Genomic DNA, 15,954 nt, shown 5'->3' with positions numbered 1-15,954 from the left:
AGGCTTGCCATCAGCATCCAGTAAAGAGCTCTCTCTCTCGACTTTTTTATCGTGGTTCGTGAATCACAACTCAGATTTATACCCCTATTGAGAGAAGGTGGCCCTGTGGAGACTTTTTGATGTACTAGTGTAATATAATTCCAATTCATATCTATAAAGTACAATACAGATAGTTAGCTGTAACCACTATCTATCTATCTATCTATCTATCTATCTGTCTATCTGTCTATCTGTCTATCTGTCTGTCTATCTGCCTGCCTGCCTGTCTGTCTGTCTATCTATCTATCATTCTGTCTATCTGTCTATCTATCTATCCATCTATCTATCTATCTGTCTGTCTCACTTTTTCACTCTACCCAGCCACAGAGGTATCTATCAGACTGTGTGAATCCAGCTGCGGCTTGCCTTTGATGTTTTGTGCTTTGTGTCCCGTAGAGAGGCAAAGTCCTGTCCTGCACTGAGGGGAAAAATGCACCACTGCAGCCCACAAAACAGAACACATTGCAATGAGAAGAGAGGGGTATACAGTCGAGGGACATTGCGTTTGCTATGGTTCACTTCTCAGCCTATTCCCAATATTTCTCTGGCCTGAAGGTGATTCTTGACAATTGATGTCAACAATTGATCAAGTGTATAAAGTTTAAAGCAGCAAAAGAAAGAACTTTTTTATGGATAGCTTGCACCCAACAACCCCCTCACTATTTATGCTTTGGAAAGAAACCATGAAAAATGGAAAAGGTCACGGCTGTAACAGAAAAGGGTAGGGAAGAGAGTTAACCATGGAGCTTGAGAGTTCCTTTCTCATTGATCATCTACAATCAATTCAATAGACAGAAGGACAGTGTTAGCATGCAATCCAGCAAACCCCAGATGGGAATAGAGTTAAATAGACACACAGAAATGTAACTAAATCTTAGCATGCTCCTTTGCTCTGAATATTTGGTGCACTGTAGCAACTCCAAAGACAATGATCCGGGTTTTCAGTCTCCAGAGAGTGGGTCAGTGTAAAAGCCCTTTTCCATACACATGTTCAGGCTTGGCTTGACTAGGCTTGACTCGGCTTAACTCTGCACGTCAGCCCAGTGTGACAGAGATTTACGTCTCCATTACAACAGAGCTACCTGCTTGAAGGCGTGTCTTTAACTGAAGATGTGCTTGTCTTGAGTCGATGACATTTAAAAGTAGTACCCTCTTTAATGCCGTTTACTCAAGCACCCAAGAGGTGTACCGGACCATGGTAAGTGGTCAAGAGAGCAGCTATAAAATGGCGTATACATTTTTTGATCGTCACAACCCCATCATTTCACAATCAGAATTTGATTCATTCTGTAAGACATTTGGAAAGTCTAGAGAAGCCACACAATTGAGTTATTTTATCCCCATTTAAATGAGTGGAAGGTTAAACTGGAAGTTAGCCAGCTTGTCCCTGAATGATGATGAAGCTCGCATGTCACGTTTCTCATGACTTGACTTTGGAGATGGTCCATCTTAGGGCTCAATTACGCACAACTTGGTAAACTGGTAATGCAAATGCAAATGATGTGGCATGTTTGACTCTGAGTGACCAAAGATGACAATGGAAAAAGGTGATGAGTCAAGAGGTTGTGGTATGTAAGTGTGCAAAGCACTGATGTTGCTTACTGACGTGTTTTTAATAGTCTTTGGATAAGATGTAGAAATGTATTCAGCCTTTAAGCCAATATGAAAGAAGAGTGGGTGTTTGCCGGAGATGGTCCACACAGGTACTCAAGACACAGAGTAGTTATGGAGCGCCAAAACAAATCCCTTTGCACTGCTGATTTTCAGCAGAGTTGAATTATTTTGAAGAGAATCCATTCAAGTAAGAAATACACTTTGTAAAATCTAAAATGATGGCTGCAACATAGATGTGTCCCATCCCTGCAAATCAAGACACTTAAATCTGTCACATTTTCCCAAATAACATCCTGTTGGGTGTTGTGTGCAGTCACTCAAGTAAATTATTTAAACACAGGATAGTCTCTGGAATGGCAGTGAGTGACTGCTCCCTCTCTCTCTCTCTTCTCTTTCAGGAAAGCTGGATTTAGCATCTATGAATGAATGTCATTGCCACCTCCACTTCCTCTGCACGCTAAGATGACATTTATGTCAGTGGATTTGACTGCTAATGTTAGAGTACTGCAAGTCTATATTTAAATTCTAGGTAATGAAGTCACTCAAACTTTAAAAACTTACAACACTTTTAGAGAGAGGCTTTCTAGTGTAGTTTTAAATCTGGGACACTGAAACAAAGTCCTGTGCCAATTAAATTAAATTCGGCCATGTGCTACAGACAATCTCTGTACCAGATATCCACTCATTTATTTATTTAAACCCATCTGTTGAGACGGACATTTAGGTAGCATGTAGTATTTTATGTTTTAACTTGTGTTTTGTAACCCTTTCCCCTTGTGTGTTTTATCTGTTGTTTATCTTTATTTTACTTATTTGACTGTGAGGCACTTAACTGGGGTCACAAGCTTCAGGACATACAACTGTCTTTAAATTTGTTCTAACTGCAATATTTAAGTTTGACACGGTCAGTAGCAGTGACGGTTACTCACCTTCTCTCCTGTTGACCTTAGCGAAGACCGGCCCATGGCTGCTGGACAGCTGAGAGGAGCTTCTGAATGATGATGGTGGCAGATTGGACACCAGTGGGCTGTCACATGCCTCTGTTAACCAATCACAAAGCAAATAAGACAATGTTAATGGTAAACAATCATGTACCATTTCATTTTTCTCAATGTTCTGTTGGTAAAAAGACAAGACTGTTTTCTTCTAATTGAAAGGTAAATCTTGAACCTCCTTGAGTAACCATCACAGAGATAATTGTGGGTTGGGGTAGATAACTGGTCATAAAGGGCAGATGCAGGAATAAGATGACATGGCTTCAGAGGGAGAAGGAAGTCAGCTAAAACCTTTTCATGACTCATACACTTTGATGTATATATATGTTAAGGACAGGAACTGGTGATCCAAGTTGAGGGTGACTGATGTCTAGTAAGTATCTGTAAAACGATGGCGTTGTTGCTTTGGATAAAAAGATTGAAGTGTCTTTTTAGAGGATGTAGATGATGATGCATGTAAAGACCAACAAACAACACTACATGTATGGTAAAGGTCTTTCAACAAGGACCCATTGATATGCTAATACTGCAATGCAAAAATAAACTTGTTTGCCAATGTTAACATTTGATCAAGTACCCAGCTCAGTATTCAGTGTCCTGATCCCTAGAGGTCTAACACACTGACCATATAACTGTAACAGCACAGTTTTTAAAGGACAAGTCTGGTGTTATTTCATCCTTTTTTTGACAAAAGACCAAAACCAATCAACAAAACATCCACACATACTGACATATCTGTGTCATTTTGATGAATACAGCTAGTAAATCAGTCTTAATAGTAACAGTAGTATAATTTTGCAGTGTACTATGTTATATACAGCTCTTTTAAGAGGTGATCATAAACAACTTGACACTATGATTGATTCACACTTGTAGTAAATGAGTTTTGAGTTTCCCTGATCAATAACACAACCAGAGTTTGAAAAGTGAGATGCTGTAAAAATGAATGTTTGTTTTTTTTAAAGCACAAAATCTCTTTCAGCACTTTGTCTCTAACTTTTAAATGAAGGTTTTATTTCCATGAAGCACACATACATCACCTTTTGATGATTAATTGATACACCATTGATTGTTAAAAGGCCAGTTTCTTCATTGAAGTGTGTGTGTCAGCCTGTATCTGCCCTGCTGAAATGTCTTTTAGCAAGAAATTGACGACAAAGCTGTTGTTCTGCAGCTGACAAAAGTGGTTATAAAACAGAAGCTGGGACTAAATTCAACATTTATCCATGGGGAGGCATTTTCACTAAAACACTTGATTATTCACTCATTTCAGTGGGGACACTCACATCAAGGTTTTACCTATTTATTACAGGAATATTTAAGTTTGGCCGTGCAGCTCTGAAACAAATCTGAGCAAGCTTGACACACACTTTTCCTGAGCTTGCTGAAGATTAACACATATTAAAAGGAAACATTCAAAATTCATGAACATCTAAGTTATAATACAGGGTTAGGCTGGGGAGGATGACGGAGGTAAATTTCTGAATGCAGGCAGCAGTGTAGCAGCGAGGATGCAGAGCTCAGCGTTATTGTACACACACTGAAAGAATGCCAAATGTTTATACGGACCTCCTGCTGGGACATACATGCAAAATGATTCCAGTGCCTGCATGAATTACCACAAGACTCCAATAACAAACATTCACTCGTCTCCATGATTACCGTGAACACTCCATATAAAACTTTTCTGTTAATGGATGTTGTTCTGCACCACTGTGAAGAAAGCCATTTCGAATTATTCACAATCCATTCAGACATGCCCGATCCTGTCTCCCTACTCTGGCTTCACTGAGATTACTTTGTCAACATTATTGTTCTTCATTTCAAGCACAGAAGGATTTTCATTACCTGAAACTATGAGCCACCGGCTTCTGACAGTTTTGAATAGCCTGTCATATTCACCTGCGTCATCTCCATTCTAACTCCTCTGCACACACTTCAGAGTTTGTCTGTGCATTTCCACTCATGCTCAGGTCACTTACTACGCATTCAGACAGATGGGATCTACAGGAAACTTTAGTTATACAGACTCCAAGAGTATTTGTTTTAGAAGCTCAGAGAATAATATATTCTCCTCTGAGCTATCATCTCTTGCTAACACCTCCTCAGCTCACCTGTGATGTTAAAGTACATTAGTATAAGTTGGGAAACAGACTTGACTGAACCTGAAGGATCATCATATGCTATGTTTTGACACTGCTGACATGTTGACAGATGGCAATGCTCAGAAACTCTTTCATAAAAAAAAAATAACCAAAAAGAAAAGAGCACATTTTGCCACTTTTTGTATTCAAGTTGAATATCATAGTCACCACTCTTAAGTCTTAAATGACAGGTGAATAAATAAAACAGCATTGTTCTTGTATTACAGATCAGAGCCATGTCAGACCTAGAATTATAACCAGTGGAAGGTAGCTTAGGCCTGCAGGAAATATAGAGATGATCATGCATTGGGATAAAATCACTATCATTAACTCTAACAAAGCAAAATTAAACTTAATAGTAAAGTTAAATAATTTATAATAAAAATAATTGGGGTCATTAGGCACACATATTCACAGCTCATTCACACATTTGCCTGGCTAATGATTGGTCCATTGAACGTGCTGCTGCTCTGTTGCACCCACTGAACAGTCAGTTAAGAGAGACACATTAGCTCATTCAGTAAGAAATACTGGCAACTGTCCACCCAAAAGGTCCCTAAATATGACAGTACTCACTTTTTTGAAGAAAATAAAGTCACTTACAGTCGCTAAATCCAACAACAAAGTCTCTAAATTAGCAGCACTGATTATTATGCATGATATGGGAAAATGTAGCAGGCTCTTTAGGGTCATGGTTTGATTATTGCTCTTTAAACATTACACAATAATAATCTTTTTACTATAATGACTAATGTTACATTTGCAGGAGCTACAGTAGAGCTGGATGATTAAATGGCAAAAAACATAATCACGATTATTTTGATCAATATTGAAATCGTGATTATAAAACACGATTATTCAACAATAATCGTTTAAAGTCAATTATATTTTAGGCTACGTTTTTTTTATTCAATTAATCATCCAGCCCAAACCGGAGACTTAACTTCCTCAAATCCAATAAAGAGTGGAACAGAGAAAGTTTACATTACACTACTCATGTCATAAACGTAACCTGTTACTCCACAAATAAATGCATAGTTAATTATGTGCCCTTTGGCCTTAGAAGTAATATTTGGTTGCATTTTACATTAGAGCAGATAAACACACTATTTAACCTGTTCCTTATGCTTTCATTTTTATATCTTTGGTTTTGGAAAGACTAACAACAAGATACCACCCTCCAAACTTTTTAAATGCAAAGTATTTCTCTTGGTACAGCCCAATGCATACTGGTCAACAAGCCTGACAGGTCTGATGTGCCTACATTGCTAAGTTATCAGTGAACAATTTTGGTTGGGGTATAGGGTTTAAGCAAATGGTCAATCATGGCAAAGAGCTCAGACATCTTGAAATTGGACAGGATGACAGGCTGACCAAAAACAAAAAAAGCATCAAGTAACTTTTTTTCCACTCCACTTCAGACTGAATAAACAATCCTAATACCATTTATTATGCTGCTGTTGCTTCATCTCCATCCAGCAAGGCCTGAAGCTGATACACAGAGCAAGTTGTTGATAATAGTAGAGAGCACTGGCTGCAAGGTATAGTGGAATTAGTGTAGAGAGGTGAAATAAGTACTCTAAAAGCTCAGCGGATAAAGTGCTGTGAGAGCACGGCCCTGACAAGAAAAGCTGGATAGAAGACGGATAGAAGACGATGTTTGAACATGCAACAAGCTGATATTCCTTGGAGGAGTTATTACATTTAAAGATCCTCTTCAGGCATATAGAAAGACATATAAAGATACTCTGCTTGGAACTGTAATGTGTGTTTGGTATATTTTAGTTGTTTGTTTTTCTTTTTTATGAAGACTTTACTATTGCAGCACCTTCTCTGGACCCAGTTATGGTGTAAAGACTGTTAAAGCTGACGTTGGTAAGTCTTATAAAAGTAACTTTTTGTCATATTTGCTAAGACTGTCACTATGTAAAGACAGCATTACATGAAACTAGTAATCTGTAAAAAAAAAAAAAAAAACAGGTTCATTTAGCCCCACCTACTGCTCCTACTGCAAATTGCCAGAATCCACCGCGACCCGGCCAAAAAGAACCAATCAGAGCCAGGATTGTGTCTGATGGAGTGTCTGACTGCTGTCAATCACTGCTCACGCACACAGCCCCCTCCCCCTTCCTCCTCAGCTCGATCAAGGTCATATCTCTGAGAGCGGCTTCAGGAGCGTAGAGAAAGTAATGGCGCAGCAACAACCACTGCATGCACATCAGCCTCCTCTGGGGGAGGGACTTTAGAGGCAGGGCAGGAGTGCAGCGGAGAGGAAGGGGGAGGGATCTGAAAGTTTGCTAAGTCCTCTCTCTCCTCAAAGTTACCAACTGCAGCTTTAAGGACTTTTCTCTTAATGTTTGTAAGTGTACAGGTAACACGACCAGTGCAACTAGACCAAGAGAAGCAATGTGCACAGAAGCAGAAGAGGGGTTAGCAGACCAGCTAACGCAACCAGGCCGGTCATTTCATCACTCTTTGTGGTCATTGTTCGCTCGCTAGATAACAAAAAAATCTATTTGATCCGACTGAGACTGAAAGTTCATCAAAGGACGAATTATGTTTTTCTCCTGATGGAAACTTGTCCGAAACAATATGCCAGACATGTCCTTTAAACTCGAGGGTTTATTACTCTTCCGTGAACATCAGAATCAGCTGTTGAATAAAACCCAAGGAGATCAACTGTACATATAATTATCTTTAATAACAAATGATTGGTTCCTTAGATTTATGACGTAGGAAATCCTGCCTGATTGAATTTGTATGCGTTTGTGATTGTCTTTGGTACACTGCAGTTTCAAATTGGAAATGCTTAGCCATGGTGTTCACTGAGGAAAGCATAGTTTGATTACTAAACCCTTGACTGACAGCAGAGGGGAACCCTACTGTGAAGCAGAATACTAACAATCCTCAGCAACAAACACCTAATATAACACCATCCCCTGTCCATGGATACTTAAACTAACGGTGCCTCTTGGTGTCTGGGTGGAGGTATTGTAATAAAAGATCATCATTAAGTCTCAACAGGAACTACAACACAGTCATTTATCTGGTAAAGAGGCATTTAGCCCAACAGTAATTAAACAGTCAACGCTGCTAAGATTATTGTACTATCAGCACATCAGCCCCAGACAGCTAAGCTGGTATAATATTGATATTTTTAAATGTTAAATAGAAATCCATCCATTTAGTCTGACTTTTATGTAGTGTTTGATCATTTAGAGTTTTATTATTATATAACTATTTTATATATTATCAATATTATTTATTTTATTCTATTTTATTTAATTAACATTTTATTGAAATCAAATTCTGTGTAGTATTTCATAATTTATTTATTTTTTCTTATTTTTATTGCTTGGAATATCTTGTGTTATTTTGTTATTTTATTATTTTAACTACCCATTGTTTTGTTGTTGTCCTGTTCAATTAACTTTTTTGCTTTTTTTATAATGTTGGTGCATATGCAGTCGCTTGTAAGGCATTTTAAATTGCATTTGATTTGTTTAAAAAGTGCTATATAAATAAAGTTTGATTGACAGATTGATATAATGGCTAGCTGGGTTAGCTGAGTAAGTGAGTAAGAAAACTAAATTCCTCTAAATCTCAAATGAACCATCACAAAAAAGCTTCAACAAAAAGTGCACCTGTACAGATAATGATCCAACAGGCATATCTGGGGCGGAGATAAATCATGCTGCGTTCAGGTCTCTCAAGATGGTGGACGTCAAAGTTACAGTTAATTAGAAGGTTGGCTGCTTGTTAAGCAACAATGTTGATTTCTTTTTATACATGTGTTAAACACAGAGGGTGTAACATGTGGACCTGGAGACTTTGAGGTTGTTTAAAAGGCAACTTTGACGGAGCTGAGCTGAGTCACAAAACTGTAATGTAACAAATCATTTTTCCTGTTAAGTAATTAGTATACTTATTAATGAGTTATATGTAATGTGTATGTGATTGATTTTTTAAAGTAACTTAAGCCGAATATTGATAATAAGGGAGCGTTATTAGGGGCTTGTACCCCTTTGGTTGTGATGCGATCACAATATACCACCATCAGGAGTGAGATTGCTGTTATAAAATGTTTACAAAATATCACAATATAGAAATTGTAGAAATCATAAACACAATCCAATAAAACCAGTTTGCTGCTCTACCTTTTCGAGACATTGAGCTTTGGTTGCCAAAAGTTCTGACAAAGTGAAAATCTGCTTCACATCATCATGCACACACACTTCATACAAGCAGCTATATTCACTTTATGGATTTTTTACTATATGTTTTGCTTGTATGACATTGTTAGCTACCAGCATTGATTGGCGCTCCTCGATGTAGCTTATGTTGCTTACAGGTACAGGACAAAGGCACAAACACAGATACAGAAAGTCCAACCATCCATCTGCAATCTATCATCCACTTTACCATTTTAGTGAGTAACTTAGCGCCCAGAGAAACTACCACGGAGCCAGAGATGCCGAATACTGATGAGTACCATCCATCACTTCACACGAAAGGTAAAAGAGTTCAGAGCAGTTTAAGTGTCCCAGACAGTCAAGAGTCGACTGTTTGATCAGTCTCTCTCTCTCTCTCTCTCTCTCTCTCTCTCTCTCTCTCTCTCTCTCTCTCTCTCTCTCTCTCTCTCTCTCTCTCTCTCTCTCTCTCTCTCTCTCTCTCTCTCACAACGAGCAGGATAATGAGGCCCCGCAATACTTGCTTGTGCTCCAGAGCGCTAACAGCTATCGTCAAGTGAAAAACAGCTGTGCTTGTTTTTTGACTGTTTGTTTGTGTGTTAACAAACTTTTCACCCTTTACCACAGCGAGGAGAGGAAGCTTCATTATACAGTGTGAGACTGTTTGACTGCAGAAACAATGCTGGAAACTAAAAGGTGCTTGGAGAGCATACACCTCTGCCAGCATTTATCAACTTTTCCAAAACAATGAAATTAAATCTCAAATGTATTACTTGAACTTGCAAATACCACACAGTGTTTCTGTTGACTTCATAATAATGGATATAAACAATAACAGCCTTTTTTTTGTTTTTGTTTCTTTGCCCTTTTCATTGCAAATCTCAAACCTGTATTCCCTAGGTTTTTGAGATGTTGACACACTAAAAGGATTTTTAAAAAAAAATGAAAATCCACCCATACTAAAACAAGCGGCTGTCTGGTCTCAGGTGTATCTGAAGAAACTGAAGGAACAGGGTGAAGGACACAACCAGAGAGAAGTGGAGGACAAAAACTGAAAAAAAATGTCAAAGTTCATATTTTCAGCATATGTCTATTCAAGGTTGGACTGATGGCAGGTGTCAAGCAGTGAAAGGTTTCGGCCTGACTGATGGACATAAATGTATCTCCTGCAGACCACAGTGTTGGCACATGTCACATGTTTTACACTATATGTCAAGTCTCTGTGTGTCAGCGTGGCTCACTAAGCATGTCATAGCAGGAATGTCAAGAAAAATCCTGATGATAGTGTGACCTATACAAAAAGAAAAAGTTGTATTTTTAGGTTAGCTAAAGTGGTGTTGCTCTCGGGACAACACAACATTGTTAGTTCAGCTAATTAACATATTTTTGGCTTGATGATGTTCACAGGCATCTATTTTGAGTGAATGAAGCACTACATTATGTTTCACAGGACACTGACACTGGAGAGCAAAGTGAAAGAAAGAAAATGTTTCAGCCATGTTTCTCAGTCATCCATATCATGCTCTTCTGATGAAAAAGACACACTTCTGTTGTAAGCAATGTGTTGTATAGACACACAGACAACGCACTAGCTGCTGCTGTATAGACACAGCTAACCAAGTGCTACAATTCCCTAAACATAAACATACAAGTTTAATAATACACTATGAGATATTGTCCTGCAAGATATTGTCCTGCATATTTTGCTAGAAAGAATGAAATACTGTTACTAAGCATTTTACATACAGTAGTCTATGTTCAGTACCAACATTTTTCTGCCATGCCAGATACATTAATTAACTAAATGTTCTAGTTATGTTGGCAGAAAATGTCATTTGAGTGATGTGTTTCCTTAAAAACATATTTGCTGTCAGTATTTAGTAGTATCTGAGCAGGATCTAGGAGATTGTGTTGCTAGGGAAGGCAGTGTCAGTGATCTCCTGATTTTTTATCTAGGTTGTAATTTGTCCAATACCTGTTTAGTGCTTCTTTACATTGATAAGAACATGATGATTTTGACACTCTACAGAAATAAAGCCAGTACCATACATGTAATAAATACTTAATGTCTACATTTTCAGAATAAATGAGGATTGGATCTATTTTTATAATCCTTAGCTACTTAATCAATACTACATATGATATGATACATTTTACAAGCGTTGTCCTTTATGTCTGTCCTAACACTTTTATGCTCACAACATAATAAGCCTTTCTAATACAGATTCCTAAAGACCTGCATTTACTGCACTGCAACTGCTGAAGACCAAAAACAAACTTTGGACCACAACTTTCAACAATTATGTTTCCTAACAATGAGCATTACAATCTCACAGCGTCTCTCTTAGTCATGTTTAAATAGCTGCTACTTAAAGTGTTCAATTTCCTCTTTAAAAAACTAAATTAAGACCAAATTACTTTCACAAGTGAGCTGTGACTGATAGCTGGTGTCCTAACACTTTCATAAGTAATTATTCCTGTTTTTGACTTTCTATCTATCACCTAAAAGAGTTTTGTTGAGTCATTTATAATCATCACTATTTGTGGCAGTGTAAGACTTGGAAGTGAAACTAATAGTTTGCCTGGTAAAGTAGTTTGGCTGAGACTCATGTGAATCCTGTGTCTGCTTTGGCTGCCGACTGGAGTCTGACAGCTTAACTGAGACACTCTGCTGAGCTGACTGCTAACAATGACAGCAATATGTCTATTTAATATATAAATATATATATATAATATATATATAATATATATTTACAGCCCTTTATCAGTTAGTGACGCAGCAGGCAGGCCAGTGATTCCGCTGACTCTCCTCATCTAAGACCTCCCTAGTTAGAAAATTACACTGCATGCATATGTAGTACAGCACTAGATAAACTGTTCTCGGCAACACGATTAACTTCTTTCTCTCTGTAAATTGGTATAAAAACAATGCTGTAATTTCTTCCGTGCTAACTACATTAAAATGTGGCTCCATGGGAGGCAGAACTAATCAGCAGAATTAAATGATCAAAAAAAAACAAAAAAACCTGCACTGCAATTAAAACATTCATCTACAGTCAGTGAGGTTTAACCCTCATCATATTAGCACACATGCCGAGTGCTGAAACAAGCAACAGAAAAATGAATGCAAACACATTAGTAAAGAGAGGACACATTCAGAATCATTCACAATGAAATATGTCAGTCTTATGCAGATTTAGGAGAGCTACTGCAGGCTTCATCACTTCCACTAATGAACCCGGGAGGAGATGTGGAGTATTTGATGAGCATATCATTAATGGATCATATTTGCATTTCAAAATATGGATAAGAAAATGGAATGGCATACTTTTCTTTGCAGACATCCTGATTGAGAAGACATTAAGTCACTTTGTTAAAAAAAAAAAAAAAAAAGAATGATTATGCTCTTTTTCCTTTCTCTCTTGCTTCTAGCACTATTCCCGACGGGTGCAGAGGAAGTGAGATTTCCAAAGGATTTTTAACCAATCAAGCAAAACATTGCCCTCTTTTCTGGAAGACAAGAAAGTTTTGCATGACTTAAACCCTAGGCTGCTTAAATTTTGTAGGACATTGTAATTAGCAGTGGGATAAATATTCTGTTATGGGCTGTAATCAAGCTATTGTGGAAACATTGTAAATACCTTCAAGTCAAAGTTTTAAAAACCCTCATCCTTTAACGGTACTTTAATAAGTATTCATTATTAATAATGACTGAAATTAGTGTGCAATTTGAGTGCTTAGTTTCAGTGTATTTCAGATTATTGTTTGGGTTTAGTGTTTTGGTTCACTCTCACTGCCATCTTCAACCTCATTTCCAGCAACAGCAGGTAGCTGTTTCCACTTCTCATAAACTCACTATGTACTATCTGCCCAGTGCTGAACAGCAGATAGACACAGTAAATGAGTAGCTGGTGAACATAGTGGAGCATTTAGCAGCTAAAGAGATATGTTTCTCAGGAGGAAGTGGAGTACAAAACAGTGAGTACTACATGTAAATTCTTCAGGTGGCCAGAAACATACCTGCAGTGCTAAAGTTCCCGTGTGTCTGTTGAACATTGTCGAACATTATACCGTTAATGTCAACCTTATTATTCTGGAAAGACTTAAAAACATTGCCATCATATTTTTTTATACCGGTAATTGTCTTGACAACACTGTCAAAGGAAGCACTTAACCTGTGTCACAACAGCCGGGTTTTCTTCAAAGAAAGGGTCATTGCTACAATGGTCATGTTACAGTAGGATTTTTTCAGACAAACAGTACTTTATATTGCTGAGACTTGTGTTGCTGTGCACCAAAGAGCTGCAGCTCTCTGAAGGTGAGATGTGAAGAGTCAGGCCAATGAATCTGACATCACACGCACACACACACACACAAAAGAAGAACCTACTGATGGGTGAAATGAGAGGAGGAGTTGGGAGAGTCACTGCATGGCTTAAAGATGGGGAGCGACTACAATGGATGTCCACACAAGGCACAAAATCACACTCCTCCACTTCTTCTCTTTCTTTTGTACACTCCTTATCCCTTCCCATCCTTCACTCCTCTCTCCTTTCTTTTCAATACTTTTAAACTACCCACTTATCGTGCAGTCAGACTGAAAACAGCCCTGCATTACAATAAATCGAGGGGCTGCATTAGTAGAGGGATACTTTGAGTACTAGAAAGATGATGCAAACAAACCAGGAACTCTACATTGAGAATAAACACATGAATTTGAAGGTCTATCATTGCAGTTATCACAGCAGGAATTATCTTTAATGGCAGGTATGAGGTAAACATTATACAAATACCCTGTTCATGTTGCAAAGTAATCTACCAGGAATGTGTGTTTGCACGTTTTCAATTGGGCAATGAAGTGCTGTGCCAGATTACATTGTATTGTGTCCTGGCGAAAGTTGAAGCAGGTTTCACTTTTTTGCTGGATTACCCTGCTTTCTTTTTGCCAAGTCCATCAATGCTGGTACTGCAGCTGTGCAAATACAGCTTAACTGTCGGAATAAATGAGAGGACTGATTTTTTTTTTTTTCATGTAGTGTTGTTATTCTCAAAGACTAGACATGCAGGAAACATAAGGAAATATAAGCATTACATATTATTTCTAAAACTAATGTCCCTCTTACGTTTTGGAAGAATAATGTTAAGTTTCTTGTTTTTAGGAGCTGGATATAGATTGGGTTATTGTGTTACACTGAATGGGACATACCAGGCTTTTTGTAATTTTCTGTCATTTCTATACTGTTAAATGTTGAATGTTTATGTTAAGCAAGTTGAAATTCCAAAACTTAAGGTGAACATGTGTAAAAAAGTTCCATACAAGTCAAAATCCAGGGCTTATGTCTGCTCTAAATGGTCATTTTGTAAAGTTATTTTTACTTCTCAACTGAACTGACCTCAGATCGTACCAACAATCAGCCGTTCATTTCATATCCTTTGTTCCTAAGGATGTTCAGCAGGCTGTTTGTGTTGACCACCTGCATTTTTTGGATTGGATTTTGTCTCAGAAATGTTTATACTTCAAGTGAAGAACAAAAAGAAAGAAGCAAAATCCAATTACTGTTGTTAGTTTAATCTCCATAACCAGAAGTAGCTTCCTGAAACTGGCCAATCAGAACAGAGTGGGCTCATCTGGAGGGGGGACTTTAAAGAGACGGGAGCTAAAATGATCTGTTTCAGACAGAGGCTGAACTGAGGTGCATAATCAGCGAATATACTATTATAAGAATTTATAATTTTTGAATTGTAAAGTATGTATATTCCAGTAGAGCCAGAGTAAAAATATAGAAATGTGCTTGCTATTTCCTCTTTAAGTAATACACACTGTGTATACTTAATAGCTAATGACCACAGCTCCTACTTTCCTCTTGTTTCAGAGAGTGACAGTGAATAGTGACCTCAGCAGAATGTGGCTGGTTCTTGGACCGATAACAAGTCATCTGATATAATGACAGGGCCATTTGATGAATGGCTCTGTTTTTAGGGAGGCAGACATCCACTGGGGAGCTGGCCTTGGGCAAATACAAAATCCCACAGGTCACAAAGGCAGATGGATGGACTGCAGTTCTGTGTCACTTTTATCGCTTAACTACTTGTCCCTGGATTAATAAATCTAGATTCATGACTGGCAGCTCCAGACTCACACCACCAGCCACTACCACCCTTATGTAACCTTGACTTAATCAGAGCCTCTTCATGACTCCACCTCTACTAAACACATTTTCATAAATGACACTAAAGAAGAAAAGTAAGAGTGATTTATCCTCCACTACTTTGCTCTTTCTCTTGTGTGGATCTCTAAGACTGCACCATCATGAAGTATAAAGGACAGCAGCGTTTTCAGAGAAAATGTCTCACATATTCACACCAAATTGATTTTATTCAGAGGTTTATGTTCTCTCAGGGCAAACCACCAGCTCATTGAAAAGTAATAAATTCTGATGAGACAGGACTGTTCGCATATGAAACAGAGAGCTAGACCCAAATTTAAATCAACTCCTCTCCCAGCATATTTTTAACCAACTTATTCTCCGCCTAGCTCTGGATTGGAGGAAATGAATTTCCAGCACTCTGAGAAAAAACCTTAACTCTGAGCCCACCAACAGATTTAGCATACGGGGACTACTGACTCGAGTCCCTGGAGACCACAAGAAGAAACTATTGTAAGAAATAGCCATCACAGCAAAATATGAACTTAGTTATCAAATTAATGTCATCTGGAAAAAAAACATAACAGGTTATCATTGTTTTAGGAAAATAACAGTTAATTGGCAAAGTGTGTAAGAAGAAAGTATGCACTTTTCTCTAATACAAAGTGCAATCTTCCCATGCAGCCTTCAAAATGACTGACAGAGTGCTCCTACCTCCCTGATAGTGTGTGATACTTCAAATTAGGACTCACAGCAAACATGAACTCAATAAATACTTCCAGATATTAAAACTGTCTACATGGAATTGGGTGCTTCGAACTGAGGT

The 15,954-nt window shown here is 38.0% G+C and overlaps 1 protein-coding gene across 1 annotated transcript in view; it reads left to right on the top strand.

Annotated features, from left to right (window-relative positions):
- Window positions 1-14,313, top strand: part of cp (ceruloplasmin) — a 167,043-nt gene extending 152,730 nt beyond the window's left edge. Inside the window, exon 25 of the mRNA XM_053323147.1 lies at window positions 14,304-14,313. The gene's annotated coding sequence lies outside the window, so the exon portion shown is untranslated. The remainder of the gene's footprint in view (window positions 1-14,303) is intronic.
- The last annotated feature ends 1,641 nt before the right edge of the window (window positions 14,314-15,954 follow it).

This window comes from Scomber japonicus, chromosome 7 (genome assembly GCF_027409825.1).
Source record: "Scomber japonicus isolate fScoJap1 chromosome 7, fScoJap1.pri, whole genome shotgun sequence".
Lineage (NCBI taxonomy): Eukaryota > Metazoa > Chordata > Actinopteri > Scombriformes > Scombridae > Scomber > Scomber japonicus.
This window is presented reverse-complemented; position numbering and strand designations above follow the sequence as displayed.